The sequence below is a fragment of the Marmota monax genome, unplaced genomic scaffold (genome assembly GCF_021218885.2).
Source record: "Marmota monax isolate L192 unplaced genomic scaffold, Marmota_monax_Labrador192_F-V1.1 WCK01_AAM20220418_F8-fsc00281, whole genome shotgun sequence".
In the NCBI taxonomy this organism is placed as follows: Eukaryota; Metazoa; Chordata; class Mammalia; order Rodentia; family Sciuridae; genus Marmota; species Marmota monax.
In genome coordinates this window covers 967,429-984,023 of record NW_026693208.1, presented here as the reverse complement: position 1 = coordinate 984,023, position 16,595 = coordinate 967,429, and the positions used below count along the sequence as shown (strand labels likewise).

The 16,595-nt window shown below is 35.0% G+C and overlaps 1 protein-coding gene across 1 annotated transcript in view; it reads left to right on the top strand.

Moving 5' to 3' along the window:
• The window catches only part of Ptchd4 (patched domain containing 4), a 201,380-nt gene that overhangs the window by 173,857 nt on the left and 10,928 nt on the right, over nt 1-16,595 (top strand). The gene's annotated exons all lie outside the window — the stretch shown is intronic.

The window sequence follows — 16,595 nt, the reverse complement described above, 5'->3', positions numbered from 1 at the left end:
CAAAACAGGACTGGGGATGTGACTTAGTAGTCAAGTGCCCCTGAGTTCAATCCCTAGTCCCTCCCCCCAAAAAATCCACATGATTATATAAATAGACACAGAACTCTGACAATATTAATGATAAAACCACTCAACAAACTATCAATAAAAGGGAATTTCCTTAACTTGGTGAAAGGCATCTATGAAAAACCCAAAACTAACATCACACTTAATGGTGAAAGACTCAATGCTTTCCCTTGAAAATTAGGAAAAAGACAAGGATGTCCACTTTCACTCATCCTATTGAACATTGTTCTGGAAGTTTTATCTAGGACACTTAGGCAAGAAAATAAAATAAAGGGCATTCATGTTAAAAGGATTAAGCAAAACTATCTTTATTTGGAGATGACATGATCTTATATTGGAAAATTTTAAGCAATCCACTAAAAATGCATTAAAACTCTAAACAAGTTCATCAAGGTTGAAGGAGACAAGATCAATACACTAAAATTAATTGTAGCTTTATATAACAGCAATAAGCAATTCAAAAATGAAATTAAGAAAATAAGTTCATTTATAATAACATTAAAAAGAATGAAATTTTTAGGAATAAATTTACCAAAAGAAGTATTAAACTTGCCCTCTGAAAACTACATAGCACTGTTGAGAGAAACTTAAGATATAAATAAAAGATGTTCCATTTTCATAGATCAGAAGCCTAAGATTTTTAAGATGGCAACACTCCCCGAATTCATCTCTATATTAAGTGCAATTCTTGCCAAAATTCTTGCCAAATTCCCTGGTTTTCTTGAGAAATTGACAATGTCATCCTAAAATTCATACAGAAATGCTGTGACTTAGGATAACCAAAACAATATTGAATAAGTAAATCAGAGAACACACACTTTCAGATTTCAAAACTTGGTATAAAATTATAGTAATGAAGACACAGTGTTACTGGCACAAGAAGAGATATATAGAACAATGAAATGAAATTGAGACTTCAGAAATAAATCCTTACGTAAGGTCAATTAATTTCTAACAAGTCTAGGTAATCCAAAGGGGAACAAATAGTCCTTTCAATCAATGATGCTGGGACAACTATATATCCACATGCAAAGTAAAGAAGTTGGATCTCTTTCCCATAGCCTAAGTAGAATTTAAGGAAAAAATGGATTATAAATTTATATTTAAGGCCTAATACCTTAACACTCTTAAGAAAAAATTAGGAGTGATTTCTTATGCCTTGGCTAGGCTAGGAAAAGCATTCTTAGATCTGACACCGAACCAAAAGCAACAGAAGAAAAGATGGATAAATTGGACTCAATGAAATTAATTTTTTTATATTTTGTAAGGTTCCACTGAGAAAGCAAAAAGACACCCCACAGAATGGGAAAATGTATTTTCAAATCATATATTAGATAAGAAATTTTTTATCCAGGACTAGGGGTATAACTCCATGGTAGAATGTCTACTTATCATGTACAAGGTCCTGGATTTTATTCCAAAAGGAAAGAAGGGAGGGAGGGAGGGAGGGAGGGAAAACATGTTCAATATCATTAGTCATTAGAGAAATGCAAATCAAAACCACATTGAGTATACAGTAGCCATTAGAATAGTAACACACCTATGTTACATCTATGGAGGACTGTAGACTTGTATCTCAGCCTTCTCTCAAATAACATCCCATTTGGTTGGGGAAATATTTGTATTCAATTTATCAAAAATATTTCCTAAGCATCCATGGTAATCAAAGTACAGTGAAAACTCAGGGAACAAAGTGGCATCAAATGTTACATCAGAGTAGGCAAAACAAGTGAGATGGCAAGAACAATAGGGGAGCAATTTCTAACTATGTGCCAAATATGGGAAAAATTCTCTTGAGAATCCCAGCATTTCTGCCATATGTGAAATTTTGTAGTCCTGCTGTGGAGACCTCCATCTGCCTTGATGTTCTGCTTTGGTATTTTGTTCTTTGACTCTTGTAGCAGCAAATATTTTTCCATTTATGAATGCTTCTAATATTCTCCCTAAAGGAAGGATGTTAGAGGGAAGGCTTCAGTTTATTCCCGATTCTTCCACAGGAAGATAGTGACCTCTATGATTGGACAAATAGGGAGAACTTAATGGCCCCCAACCAGTAGCAACTCAAAAAGCAAGGTTGGTTCTCTTCCACCTCTCTCTGTCCTTTCTCTACTTCTCTTGTTCTCATTCCTCATTCCTCTTTATTTCCCACACTAGCATCATCTTGCTTCTCTTGCAAGGGATGCATGTCTTGCTGAAATGACTTTGCCTTTAACCAGATGGATACCAGTATCCTCCCAACTTGTTTTGCCAAAAGTCAACTGATAAATCATTGCTTCTTAGCTCAGATCTTTGTGTTCACTTTACTTACAACTATCCTTGAAAACAAATGTGAGAAGGAGCATGCTAACACCAAACTGATGCCAAATCTCCAGCATCACTGATGAAACTCTTTTGATGGCCCCAAGTTTCCACTCTCAGTCAGGAAAGACAAAAGCAACAGACATATGTCCATATCTGGACATAAATATTATTTTGCCTAATTACTAATTAAGAAGCACAGGATCAAGTTTAATAATGGGAATCATACTCTTTCAACAGATGTTTAAAAATTAATATGAGACAAAAAGTCTCTGGAGGTAACTTAAAATTTTAGCATAGAATTATATAGGTTAAAATACACTCTAAGATGCAAAACAATGTTTTGGAAAGACAAAGTAATGACAAATGTAAGAAGCATCACTATGGTGTATTTATGACATACTACTATGTATCTGGTTCAGACTAGTGAATTAGAGAGGTACAATTTCATTGATCATCTCAAGATGATGTGTGGAAATCAGTCATCTCAATCAACCGTCCTCTTTCCTTGGCTCTATGCAGTGGAAAGAGAGTCAAAGTGTTACCCTTGTAAATGGTGTCATCATATTTCCCAAAGTCCTTAGTAAAGCTGGAATGGAGACCTCATATCCAACTAGAGAACAGTGTAGGGATTTCATCTAACAAATCTCAAATTTATATTTTCTCCTAGTAGGGAATGTTAGGTCTTCAAGGCCATCCCCCTTCTCCAAGATTTACTTGACAACCAGTAACAGAAGATGGGTTTGTCACACAAATCCAGTCAATGTTAGGAAAGAGTACACCAGAGTCCATTGTTAAGAGATGGTGATTGCCTTCCCTTCTGAAAAGCAAGACCAGAGTGATTTCCCATAGGGAATGAGCAAGCTGAAGGCAAGTCTTGACCCTTCTATTTATAAATTATACAAATGGTACAATGGAGAAAAATGGGGTTCAGCTTAGTGAGATTTACCTTACTTATTGTTTTCAAGGAATAGTAGCAAACCCATTGATAAGTTGCCACAAGTGTTATCAGGCTCTTGTCAATGAATCAGTTATTCCCAACACTTAAGAAAGAATGGTCAAAAAGCAAAAGGTAAGAAAGAAATACCCTCTACTGCTGCCCAGGTGAGAGTGAAGTGGAGATCCCCTATTTATGAAAACATGAGAAGTAGGAAACAGGTATCCCCATGTCAACCTCCTAGAACACCACAAAGCTTAGAAGCTGAGGGGGACCCATTTATTTCTCAATTTTACCATAAATATTTACTCAGTACCTCGTACTGCCATAAGTACTGGTGCAACAAGAACCAGTCACTGCCCTCACAGAGATTAGACTGGGAAAAGAGACTGATGATGTGGGTTTTGGTCCTTATGACCAAAGAACTCCATATGCTCTGCATGTTGCTGATTGTTCTGTGTCTTTATTTCTTGACCATTAATTGGAGAGTAAGTAATATGTCTGCCTTCCAAGGAGATCTTGAGCCTCAGTCGCAACACTCACTGGGATCCTTTGCGTACTTCTCCTCACTTATTACAGGGCAATAGTAAGTGCTCCCAGTCTTTGTTCACATTACATATCTTAAGGGCTTATTTGCCCCAAGAAATAAAGGACCACTATGCTTATAAAAGGAGTCTTCCCAAGATCTTTACTCTTTTATGAAAGTTGAATATTAAAAAAATTTCCATTTGTAAATTTCCACATAGTACAATTTTCTTAGCATTATTCTGACATGGCAAGCAACTCCATTGACAAACACGACGGGCCCTGCCACATGGAGAATGGAGAGCCAATATTGAAATCTACATCTTTTACTTATATTTCATTGATGAACTTCGTAACTTTATCTACAAATTATTCCAAAGATACTCTGTCTCATGAAAGAGAAAGCAGTCTTTTCTTTGAGGACATCCTCAGTTGATGAGAACAGGTTTTGTACAATATTGACTTGACTGCATCTGTTATATAATTTACCCATCCATCAAATTATAAGAGTGATATCACCCTCTGCAGCATAGGAGAAGATGGGAGGAATACAGCAATTTACAGCATACATATCTCAACCCCTCTACTGTGGTTCCCTAACTGTAATTAAGAGACATCAAAGGGGTTATCATCTGCTACTCCCTATCTGCTCTGTCTGCTTTTGAGCTTAGCAAGTTTATCTACAAAATATTTTATCAGCACTAGACTAAAAACAACAACAACAACAAAATTCCTTTAATTCCTACATGTCCACAACACTGCTAGATACTGAGCAGAAAACAAAAATTGAGATATGGTCTTTGGATTCACTCTTTTTGCTGCAGATGGATTCTAAGCAGATATTATGTGAATAACAGTGGAAGTAATGAGATGATTGGTCCAGAAAACACGGAAGGTACCACGCTACCATCTCCAGTATTTGAAGTATGGTGTATGTGGCAAAATAATTGATACGCAAGGGTACAGTTGGGAACAGATTTTAGAAGTTTCAATGTGACTAATTTTAACTCTAATTATGAAAGAACATTCTAAATTTCAGAAAGTATCTTGGTAGCATGTGCACCTTTTTGGAATGTAGAAGAAATCTACTTCAGGGGGAAGGTGGAATGTGCTCTCACATAGCACTGTGAATTGCATATGGTAGGTTCTTGATTAATATCTATTGATTTGTCCATTGATTGCTTTGAGAGGTGGGCCTCCAGGGTTAATATAGTCTACCTCTTGAGAAGTCTCAGAAAGTGTCAGAGTTTTACAACTGCTGACCTGCTTTCATTAGCTTTTGCTTTAACATTTCTTTGTGAAAGAAATGTTCTTCCTTTGTTGTCAGATACTTATAGGTGAGACTGTTCTGAAACAATGTAAGCTTGTTTTGTTTTTTGTCGTTTTATATTGTAATTGCTGAAAAAGCTCTAGAATTATCATATATCTCTAAGCAATGGAAACCTTCAAATAATTTGCCTAAACTTTCTGACAGTCATGTGACTAAACTCATCCTTCCCTAGAGCACAGTTAGCTGTTCTGTAGTAGCTTTCTGGGAGGGTTTTCATTGAACTGTTTCTTATTATTATTTCTTGATGAATCTCCTAATGGAAATGGGCAGGACAAGTCCACAGGGATTATCAAGAAGGAATAAGATTTATCATAAGAGGGCAATAAGGTCCTGATGTGCTATAATAACTGTCATTTCTGTAGATAACTTCAAGAATGATTCTCAAAAGTATATTTTAGTACATTGTGAGCCTATAGCTAAGATCTCAAATGACTATTCACCCATAAATTTTTAAATGATGGCTAATGTTTATTGAGTGTGTAATATGTGCTAAGGGCTGTGGTAAATGCTTTATGAGGACCCTCTCATTTATCATTCCCAGCAGCACTGTGAGATAGATGCTTACATCTGTTCTACACATAAGCAAACCTTCATGGAGAGGTTTCTCGTTGAAGGTTACCTAGTTAGGAAGTGATGCAGCTAGGATTTGAATCTGGGTATAAGTATTAAAGCCTGATCTTGCCAGCCTTCCACCATCCTGCTTTCTACTCCATCCCTTATTCTCAATCCTCTGCCTTCAGGATTTAACACCACACATTCTCTGACACAACTTCTTTGCATTAAATTGCAACAAACCATTGCAATAAAACCAAGCTAAGCCATGGATAGCTGAAAAGGGACAAATTGCAGGCAACTATGGTGAGAAAAGCCCTTTACCACTGAAAAGGAAGGCCTGACTTATCAGAGATCCCTTCAGATGACAACACTCCATCACTTTAAGAGGATCTTCTGTCAGAGGTCTCCTTGATACAACTCAGCCTGCTGCCCAGAAACTCAGCTCTTGTACTCCTGAGAGTGACTCTGATTGGCTCTGAGTCACAGAATAACTTAGAGACTAGAAATCTCCCTTTCAGCAAACTTCCTGCCAAAAGAGAGCAATTCTATTAGCTTAGAATAGAATTAGTTCTTAATAAGAACACACATATAAATAGCTCAATTAGTTGAATCTAGTTAACCAAAACTCTTTGTATATCAGCATTTTACCACAATTCTAAAGACAAAAAAGCCAAATTCCAAACAGAAGAAAACTTTAAACTCTGTTTTAGGCCTGGTGCTCACTCAACACAAATGCACACATTTTTACAACTATATTTACGGGAGAAATAATTGTGTACCATGTCTTTGTACTAATGTACACATGTGTTATGCCACCCTCTGAAGTATTTTTGGTTATTCCCTTTCTTTTTTATTTCTCTTTTTTTATTTTTTTATTTATATATAACAGTGGAATGCATTACAACTTTTATTACATATATGGAGCTCAATTTTTCATATCTCTGGTTGTATACATAGTATACTCACACCAATTCGTGTCCTCATACATGTACTTTGGATAATAATAATCATCACATTCAACCGTCATTAATTACCCCATGCCCCCTCCCCTCCCCTACCATTCCTCTGCCCTATCTAGAGTTCGTCTATTCTTCCCATACTCCCCCTCCCTATCCCACTAAGAATCAGCTTCCTTATATCAAAGAAAATATTTGGCATTTGTTTTTTGGGGATTGGCTAACTTCACTTATCATTATCTTCTCTAACTCCATCCATTTACCTGCAAATCTTTGCAAGTTAGTAGATAGAGCCACAGAGCAGTTCAATTATTCCAGGCCAATATCTAACAGATGATAGTGAGAAACTTTAAACCCACATTGCCTAAAGCCTTAACTAATATACCAAATTACCTTGTGTTTTTTGACACACAAGAAAATGATGACTCCAAAATATATTATTCAATAAATAATAATATAACTAATATTAACTTCTATATATGCCAGGAACTATTCTAAGCATGTGACAACTATGATCTTATTTCATATTTGCATCAACTCTTTAAAATATTCCAGATGAGAAATCAAGGCTTTTGGAGATTAAACTAATTCTCCTCAATCACATACAGTGATGAAGTCAGAATAAGAACCAAAATGCCTAACACCAGTGTTTATCTTTTTAATTGCTACACATGCAGCATTTTCTTTTTCCATTTTTAGGACTAGAGATCAGGATACAGGTCTAATGCATTTTAGAAAAACCTTTTCCAATAAAGTTAACCAACCAATAAAAGCAGAATCTAAAAGGAAGTTCTGCTTGATTAATTTAATGACTATTCAAATGATCAGAGCCATCCCATTCCTGAGCTTTCTGGTTAATTGAGTTTCCACTGAATTTGACTATTATGTTTAGAGAGAATTCCTGCTATGGAATGATTTTATTTCATCTTCATGGATAGGAAAAGTGGCAAAACATTCAGGGATGCCCCTGGAAAGCCTGCCCTTTGATGCATTATGCTTTCATTAAGAATCTGTGCTACAACTCTGAAGTGTTTCTCTAGAATGATACTTAATATATCCTGAGACTGTGCATAACTTAAATTTGCAAAGTAAGATCCCTTTCATTTCAAATATATTTCCTAATGATTGAATCAGACATTCTAAAAGCATCTCCAGCTCCTGGTGCTACAGAAATCCTAAGTCATCATCCATTTTACTCTTTATGGGATAAAAGATCCCAAAAGCTTGCAATTAATGAACTGTTAAATTCAGACATATGGATGTGATATGGTTTTCAAATGGGACAAATAGGAGTTATTAAACTTCAAATGAATTAAATATTCTAATCAATCTTTGTTCTTTAAATGGTTTTAGCTCAATAAATTCTAAGGCTATCTTAATTTTCATTCTTCTTAAGATCTTCTTTAATATGATCCTTTATTCCAGATCTTTATTTTTTAAAGTGAATATTTGCATTTAATCTATAAACTACTGTTTTATAGGTCTTTATTTCTAAACAAATGTGTACATTTGTGTTTAGTCTATAAATCACCAATCCATTCCTCATGAAGATCACATAATTTTCTGCCCACTCCTAATACTTCCATTCATTGCCTTGCTCTGCCTAAAGCAATGAATTTTTATTTCTATGTGGCTCCTCCTTTTTTCTGCCATAATACATCCTTGTTAACTTCCTCTCAGAAGATCTTTCCGCTTCTCATATGTCCAACTGGCACTCTCTTTTCAGTGAGAACACGACTGAAATATCGATTCTGCCATGAAGCCACCCCTCTTATGGATGATATGTATGGTTTGCACATTCAAATTCTCCTGGACTAACCTGTCAGCCAGTGCTTCTGCTATAACGCCTATACTCAAAGATAACAACTTATAAAATCAACAACAAACAAAAGTTTTAATGTAAAATATTTTTCATTTTCCAAAAATATTTGTCAAAAAGTATTAATAAACTCCAGTCAAAGACCAAGAGAAATACCACTATAATTGAAAAAAGTTAGGTTTATTGACTTATTGCAATGAATAAAATCCCACATCACTGAGAGCCATTGAATGATTTTATACAAAGGGTATTAGAATGGTTTTATTTTATTATTTTTGTCAGTGTCATATGATCTAGAAGAGGGTGCAAGGGAGCATGGTTGGTTAGCATCAAGAAGAGAAAGTAATTCTACAATCATTTATCTTAATAATTTTCATTTCTAGAAGGAGAGAATATCATGCAAACTGAATCACTGATTGCAAACAATGGATGAGATTATGTGCTTTTTCTTATATATTAAGGCTATATAAAATGTACAACAGTTCTGAAAAATCACACAGTAAGAAACTAAGTTCCATGTTTTCCTGTGTAAGAGCAAACTTAGTAAAGAAGTAGCAGTCAGTTCTGTTGGTATTTTCAATTTTTTATTTGAGCTTTATGGCTATACATAATAGTTGGATTCATCCCAATAAACTCATACATGCCTGGAAATCAATTTCAGTTTAGTCCTGTTGTTCTTGATGGAAAATTTGAACCATTTTAGCTTCCAGGCATTGTTTGTGTCCTATTTGGGCTAACTCACGGTTATGGAGGGGTCTTGTTTTGCCTCAATCATTCCAGGTCACAGACTGGCCTTTCCTGATGCTGTTTTCATGAGATTATCTGTGGTCAACAGAACAACACTAAGCCCTGTTTTGAGCACCAGACTAGCTTCTGACAATGCCATGGCCTTCTTAGCAGGACCCAGCTATGAAGGATGCTTTTATTATTTTTTCCAATAAACAATATACATATATATATATATATATATATATATATATATATACATATATATATATATATATATTCATTTATAAAATTTAGAAATCATAAAAAGTATTAAGAAAAATAATGAAAAGTTCAATGGTAATACTTTTTATCAGAGAGAGGGAGAGAGCAAGAAAGCAAGTTTTCATGAGTACTAGCTCTGTGGTGATGCTTCAGCTCTAGGCAGCAGCCAAGCCCTGTAACAAGGAAAGCTGGAAAGAATTCCAGGGATCCCCCAAAGCTAGCTCAGCTGTGGCAGTGAAGGTATCAGTAACCATGTTGCATTCAGAAGCCAGTGATTTGGAACATTGTTCATATCAAACATCCTGCAGTTTCCAGCACTGTGCTTTTCCACCCCATAAAGTACTTACTGTGGACCAAGCACATGTATTAATTTATCTAAAACTCATAATGCTCTTACAGGTAAGTCCCATTGCTATCCCATTTCATAGATGAATAAATGGAGAGATTGGAAGAAAAAAAATAGTAAATAACTGTCCAAGATCACAGAGCTCAATGTAGAAGATCTTAGATTTAAACTCAAGAAGTCTATTCAGGGGAATATGCTACTAACTACAATATCGAACAGTATTACTTACCTAGTTTTGCCCAAAGTATGAAAATTATGAAAGTAATACTATTACTACTGTAATAGTCAGTAGGTTTTAGATGGTTTTACCTCCATCTCTCATCTATATTGGACTCTGTCTTCCAACACACACACACACACACACACACACACACACGTATAGAATGTGTATGTGTAGATTTTTGTGTATTTGTGTGTACAAACACACACATACATATATACACTGGGTTTTTAAATTTTTAAACTATATGTGGAACTGTAAATTCTCAAAAATGAATGAATGCAAACTCTGGATTAACATTATTTGCATTTTTCTTGTACATTAAGAGATATATAAAATGCTCAAAAGCTTTGAAAACCATACAGTGAGAATCTGATATACTACATTCAATTTTTTTCTCATAAGGGAGTGAATAAAATCCTTTAACCTTCTTCAAAGTGCATGGGATTACTTTCCAGATTGTAGTCTCCTGCCTCCCTCTCCCTCTACTGTGTTTTACCTTCATCATGCACTGGAATGTGGACTTTTCAGTAGAAGTCACTTACTACCTAAAGACAACATGAACCTAGACCCTCCCTATTGCACAGCACCATGAAAGTTTTCCAGGTGAAATCATCAGACACAGTATACCCCAGGAAGCAGCAGTTTGGAGAATTTCTGTTGAGTAACTTCCTACCCTTTGTCTTTGTAGGCTATATAAGTACCAAGAGGTAAAAGCCTTGGACAATCTTAATGAACTGACAACCTAATAGGGCTTAATAATCACCTATTTATTCTAGATGAGATTTTAGTGAAAAGTAGTCTATGAAAACACACTTATCACCACCTCCAGCTCAGACAACTTTAGGATTAGAAAATATCTAAAAAAACCTTTTCAGGAGTGCCTTATGGTCCATTTCTAATTTATCAAATAGCATCTTAAAACAAGTTCCTACCTTTCACATTCCAATTCCTATTTGACATTCATAATGCTGAACCAGCCAAATTTTTAATGAGTTATATGCTGATTTTACAATTAGGCATCATTAGCATCTATTACCACTTCTACCAAAAATTATTGCATAACACTGATCAAGTCTCCTTCTCAGTAAAAGGAGGCAAATTATATCTATTTCTAAATCCTGTGATGAATAAAGGACTCTTAATAATTATTGTAAGAACTGATAATAAATGTTATTATTGAAGTTGTGTTTTATATTTTTATTAACCTATAAAATATATAAATAACAAATAGTATAGATAATGAATTATATAAATAGTAATAGATATAACTAATATAACAATCTATTTTATATAAACTGTACATTTTGATATTTTTAAAGTAGTATGATTATTATAACAATTATGAAGAGAAGGATGTGTTAAAATAGATATTGATCATAGCACACTCAGTTCTACAAATATATATTAGGCACTTATTCAATGCCAAATAATTTGGATTCAAAAACAAAAAGGTGAGTGACTGCCCTAGACAGTGAGAAGCTTCTTTGGAGCTTCTTCGAAGGAAAATCAACCAAGCATAGGAGTAAGTGCCCTAAAGTGATTTGAAACAGAGGAGAGGCTTCAAACTGCTGGGGTGACTTCAGAGGGCAAAGGGAAGCTACTAGGCATGGGATCATGCTCAGGGTGAGATTCTGCTTCAGATCATCCCAAGTCGGAAACAGCCAACTAAAGACAATAATGAAGAATGAATACATGATCAATTGATCTCATGTAATGCCAAACAAGTAAAAAAATAACTCAAAATGTTGATTAATTACCTAGATTTTTTTTCCAATTGCTTAGCTGATTCAGATGACTAAGATGTTACTGTTTCATATATTATTCACTTATTTATTTGGCGGTCCCACAGTCAAAAATTCCAATACAAAGTCAAAATGCTCTTTTCCACCTGTGCTTAGGGATGGCATCCATAAGCATATTTATTGAAACAGTAGCTAACCAAAGAAGACATAACTGCAAAGAGAAAGCAGAAACTTTCTTTGGAGTAGGTCATGAGAAGTAGTATTTTTTTTTCACCTTTATATCTTAAGTCTCTGATGTAAAGGTCAAACTCTCATGTCCTACTGAGAGCTTAACATGTGCAAGAGAAAAGGGAAACCCACCCACATATCTCCCCAAGGCAATTATAGAGAATTCTTATTACACTGATTAAAAAGAACTAGAAGCCCACATAGGGTGCTTATTAAAACAATATATCAAAGAAAATCCCAACAGGGAGTACTAATGGAGTCAGTTAGAATTAGTTCCAATTGGAGTTGATCTTTATTAAACTATTTTTTTTTTTTGATTCATGGGTTTGGAGAGATTGGTTTTGAGATAAAAATGTCATCTGGAAAGACTGTAGTGGATTTTTAGGAAAATAATTCTGTTCTGAGAAAAGCCACTTTAGGCCTAGCCATGTCACCAGAGAGTTTTTCTACAGCAATAAGAGAAGCAATCTCAAGCTGATTCAATGACACTGAAAGTAATATCTACACAAAATATCACTTCCACATATTCTATTCTTATTTCATGTCCCTGCTTCTTTATTTTTACAGAGGTATTGATGGTTTTGTCATAGTGGCAATATATTTTTCCATGTATATTTCCCTAATTTAAAAGCAGTTGCATTAGAAGATATGATTAAAACAGAACTCAGAATTATCCAAGTGAAAATGACCCAGATTGACAAGGTTAAAAAAGATTGTGTTTCTTTTTTATCTTTACGTCATATATTGGCTAGAAAAAGTCCTTATATACAGAAACTTTAAATAAATACATAATGAATTGAATAGTATATGGTTCTTATGGACAAAATTGATAAACATATAAAGATGCATAAAATCTAAATTTTAGATTTTATGATAAAAAGATGTGATTTGGGAAGCTGGAGATATAGCTTAGTTGGCAGCATGCTTGCCTTGCATGCACAAGGGCCTGGGTTCAATCCTCAGCACCACAAAAAAAAAAAAAAAAAAAAAAAAAAAGATATCATTTTTGGATCCACCTAGACTCAAGAATCAGAGTTGATTTAATTTAATCAATTAAAGGATATTTCTTGGCATCTATCATCTATTGCTTTGTCACATATTCTACATAAAATGGATTGCCTGCCCTTGAAGAACTTGCAATCTAACCAAAAAAAAAATTGAACATATCTTGAGAAAGACATTTTGTTTCTGAACAAAATAGCCCATGGTTGAGGGCCAAAATGAGTATATAATCACTACAGTAAGAGTTTAAGGAACAGAAAAAATTCATGACATTTTGGGTCACCAGAGATGCCTCATAACAAAGATGATAATTGCACTGACCTGTAACAGATTAATGAATATGGCCAGCAATGAGGCTGAAATATAAAGCAGAAAAAATGACATGAACAAAACCAAAAAGCTAAGACTGATCATGGGCATGATTGTGGACAACGTTAGTCCAGTCTGTAATAAATTTCAACTTTTAGGAGGTGGTCAGAGTTTGGAGAGAATCGAATGAGTGTGTATCAACAGGAAAGCTCTGTAAAATACATGACCCAATGAATAAAACATGCTATGTTTGGAGATCAGGTTTTCAGTCTCTATCTCACTTAAAATGATTCCCTAACATAGTGTGGTTTATCTTCATGTTCTCACACATACAGACCTTTGAACTACATAAAGCAAAAATCTGGCCTACATAGTGTACCTAATGTTCCATTAAAATGACCATCAGCAGGCGCAAGGCAAATTTAGTCACAGTGCCATGTAGCTTTTGCCCCTTGTGACTACAAAGATAGCAAGAGTCCTCATTTCTGAAGAGAGGTGCTCTAATTAAAGCATTACTTCAATTACCTTAACCACTGTCCTAATATTTTATTTTTGTCAAGGGAATAAGAGGCAGTATCCTGTTTAGTCAAGGAGCCTTACAAAAGATAGGAATGAATACTGAGTGTTATTTGTTAAGAATCATTGAACTTAATACAATGACACATATGTTGAGCTCATAATTAAATGTAAGAAAGAATAGATTATTGCCTCAATAACTAAAAATAAAAACCACTTGCCTTTTACTCAAAAGTAGTACTGTAGTAGTTTTCATAACCCTTCCTACTTATTAGGGTAAATTTATCTTTCCTGCCTAGAGATCAAGAACAGAGAACTTTGGAAAATAAGTTGGATTTATATTTGAGGTAAGAAGATCCCCAATACCTATTTCCCTTTAGTAACAATTAGTAATTAATAACAGCTCCCAAAATTAGTCAAGGCATCTTTAGAATCAAAGATTTATAATATATACAATTAAAAGTACAAATACTATAATCAAATTAATTATGAAGCAAGACTCCTTACATTCCCTTAAAAGAGGTCTTAGTAAATGTCAACTCACCGACAAAACATTATTGGTTAGGAATAGATTCAGCTGCATATAGCAGTAGCTTAGTCAAATGGATATTTAGATCTTTTTTAAATAAAAGAATTCCAAAGGAAGGCAGGTTATGGCTCTTATTAGTGATTCCATGATGCCGGTTAGGATAAAGTGTTCTCCGGTTTTCTAATAAACATCCTTAGATGACTACCAGTTATATTGCGTTGTCCAGAACTACTAAAAAGTTTCTTCTCAGCAAAAGAAACAGTTTGTAAGGTGAATAGAGAGCCTACATCTTGGGAGCAAATTCTTACCCCTCACACATCAGATAGAGCACTAATCTCTAGGGTACATAAAGAACTCAAAAAGCTAAACACCAAAAAATAAATAAATAAATAAAATAACCCAATCAATAAATGGACCAAGGACCTGAATAGACACTTTTCAGAAGAGGATATACAATCAATCAACAAATATATGAAAAAATGTTCATCATCTCTAGCAATTAGAGAAATGCAAATCAAAACTATTCTACGATTTCATCTCACTCCTGTCAGAATGGCAGCTATTATGCAAACAAACAACAATAAGTGTTGGCAAGGATGTAGGGAAAAAGGTACACTCATACACTGCTGGTGGTACTGCAAATTGGTGCAGCCAATATGGAAAGCAGTATGGAGAGTCCTTGGAAAATTGGGAATGGAACCACCATTTGACCCAGCTATCCCTCTCCTCGGTTTATACCCAAAGGGCTTAAAAACAGCATACAGCAGGGACACGGTCACATCAATGTTTATAGCAGCTCAATTCACAATAACTAAACTGTGGAACCAACCTAGATGCCCTTCAGTAGATGGATGGATAAAAAATGGAATATTACTGAGCAATAAAAGAGAATAAAATCATGGCATTTCCAGTAACTGGATGGAATTGGAGAAGATAATGCTAAGTGAAGTTAGCCAATCCCCCAAAAAGAAATGCCAAATGTTTTCTCTGATGTAAAAAGATTTATTCATAGTAGGGTAAGGAGGGGGAGCATGGGAGAAACAGATGAACTCTAAATAGACCTGAGGGGTTGGAGGAGAAGGAAGGGGGCAGGGGGTTATTAATGATGGTGGAATGTGATGAACATCATTATCCAAAGTACATGTATGAAGACATGAATTGGTGTGAATATACTTTGTATACAACCAGAGATATGAAAAATTGTGCTCTATATGTATAATATGAATTATAATTAAAAAAGATAGGAATTTTTTTTTTTAATTCTGTACTGTGAGGTACAAGTTTAGAATAAAATACTGAAGGCTTTTCATCCAAAAAAAAAGCAGGCTGGGGAGTAAGATTTTTAATCATGTATGTTGCAATCTCAAATAAAAGTAAATAAAGATAGGAATCATGTAGGTCATTAGCAAAATCTACCAGCAGCCCAAATTCAGTATGATTATCATAAGACTCCAGTTATGTACTATGTTTGTTAAAGCGCTACTAAGTGAATTGGCTATGGAACACATAACTCCAATATCTAGATGCCACACAAGGTCCATTTTTCAGGTTTTTGTGAATTAGGTCATTTTGTGCCTTTAAGCTGCATCATTGTCTAATGGATTTCTTGGAGAACAGCCCAAGCACAGCTTGTATCCATTCACATAAAATGATTGTGTTTAGGGTTGCTCTTCCTACAAGGGCAAGAGTAATCTACGAAGATTTCCACTCATTCAGAAAGTCACCAACAGATATATTGTGAATGGTGATTGACAGATCCAATTCAGAGAACTCAATAAAGTGGGGAGGGGGTGGTAGATGCTGCAGTCCGGCCGCAGCAAAATAACCGGGGGGGTGACAAACAACTTGTGTACATTGATACAGCAGGAGTGGGAGACGTTTATTGTAGGACAGGAGCGGTATATATACATTCCACACAGCTTATCTTAATTAGCATAAACTAGATACAGCAGTCAACCAATAAGGAATCTCCACACTTAATGGCTCGCTGGAGTTACTTCACAAACCACTCCCTCTGGCAAAATGCCAGGCGCCATCCAGACTTGTTTACAGACTCTAACATTTGCCAGGCGCCATCCTGACTTGTTTACAGACTCTAACAGTAGATATGGTGTAACACTTTATTTTCCCAGCTACTTTCTTTTTTTCTTTTCTTTTTTTTTTTTTTTTTTGCCAGTAAAGAAGTAGTGATATCTTAAGAACTATCAAATTCCTGAAAATGACA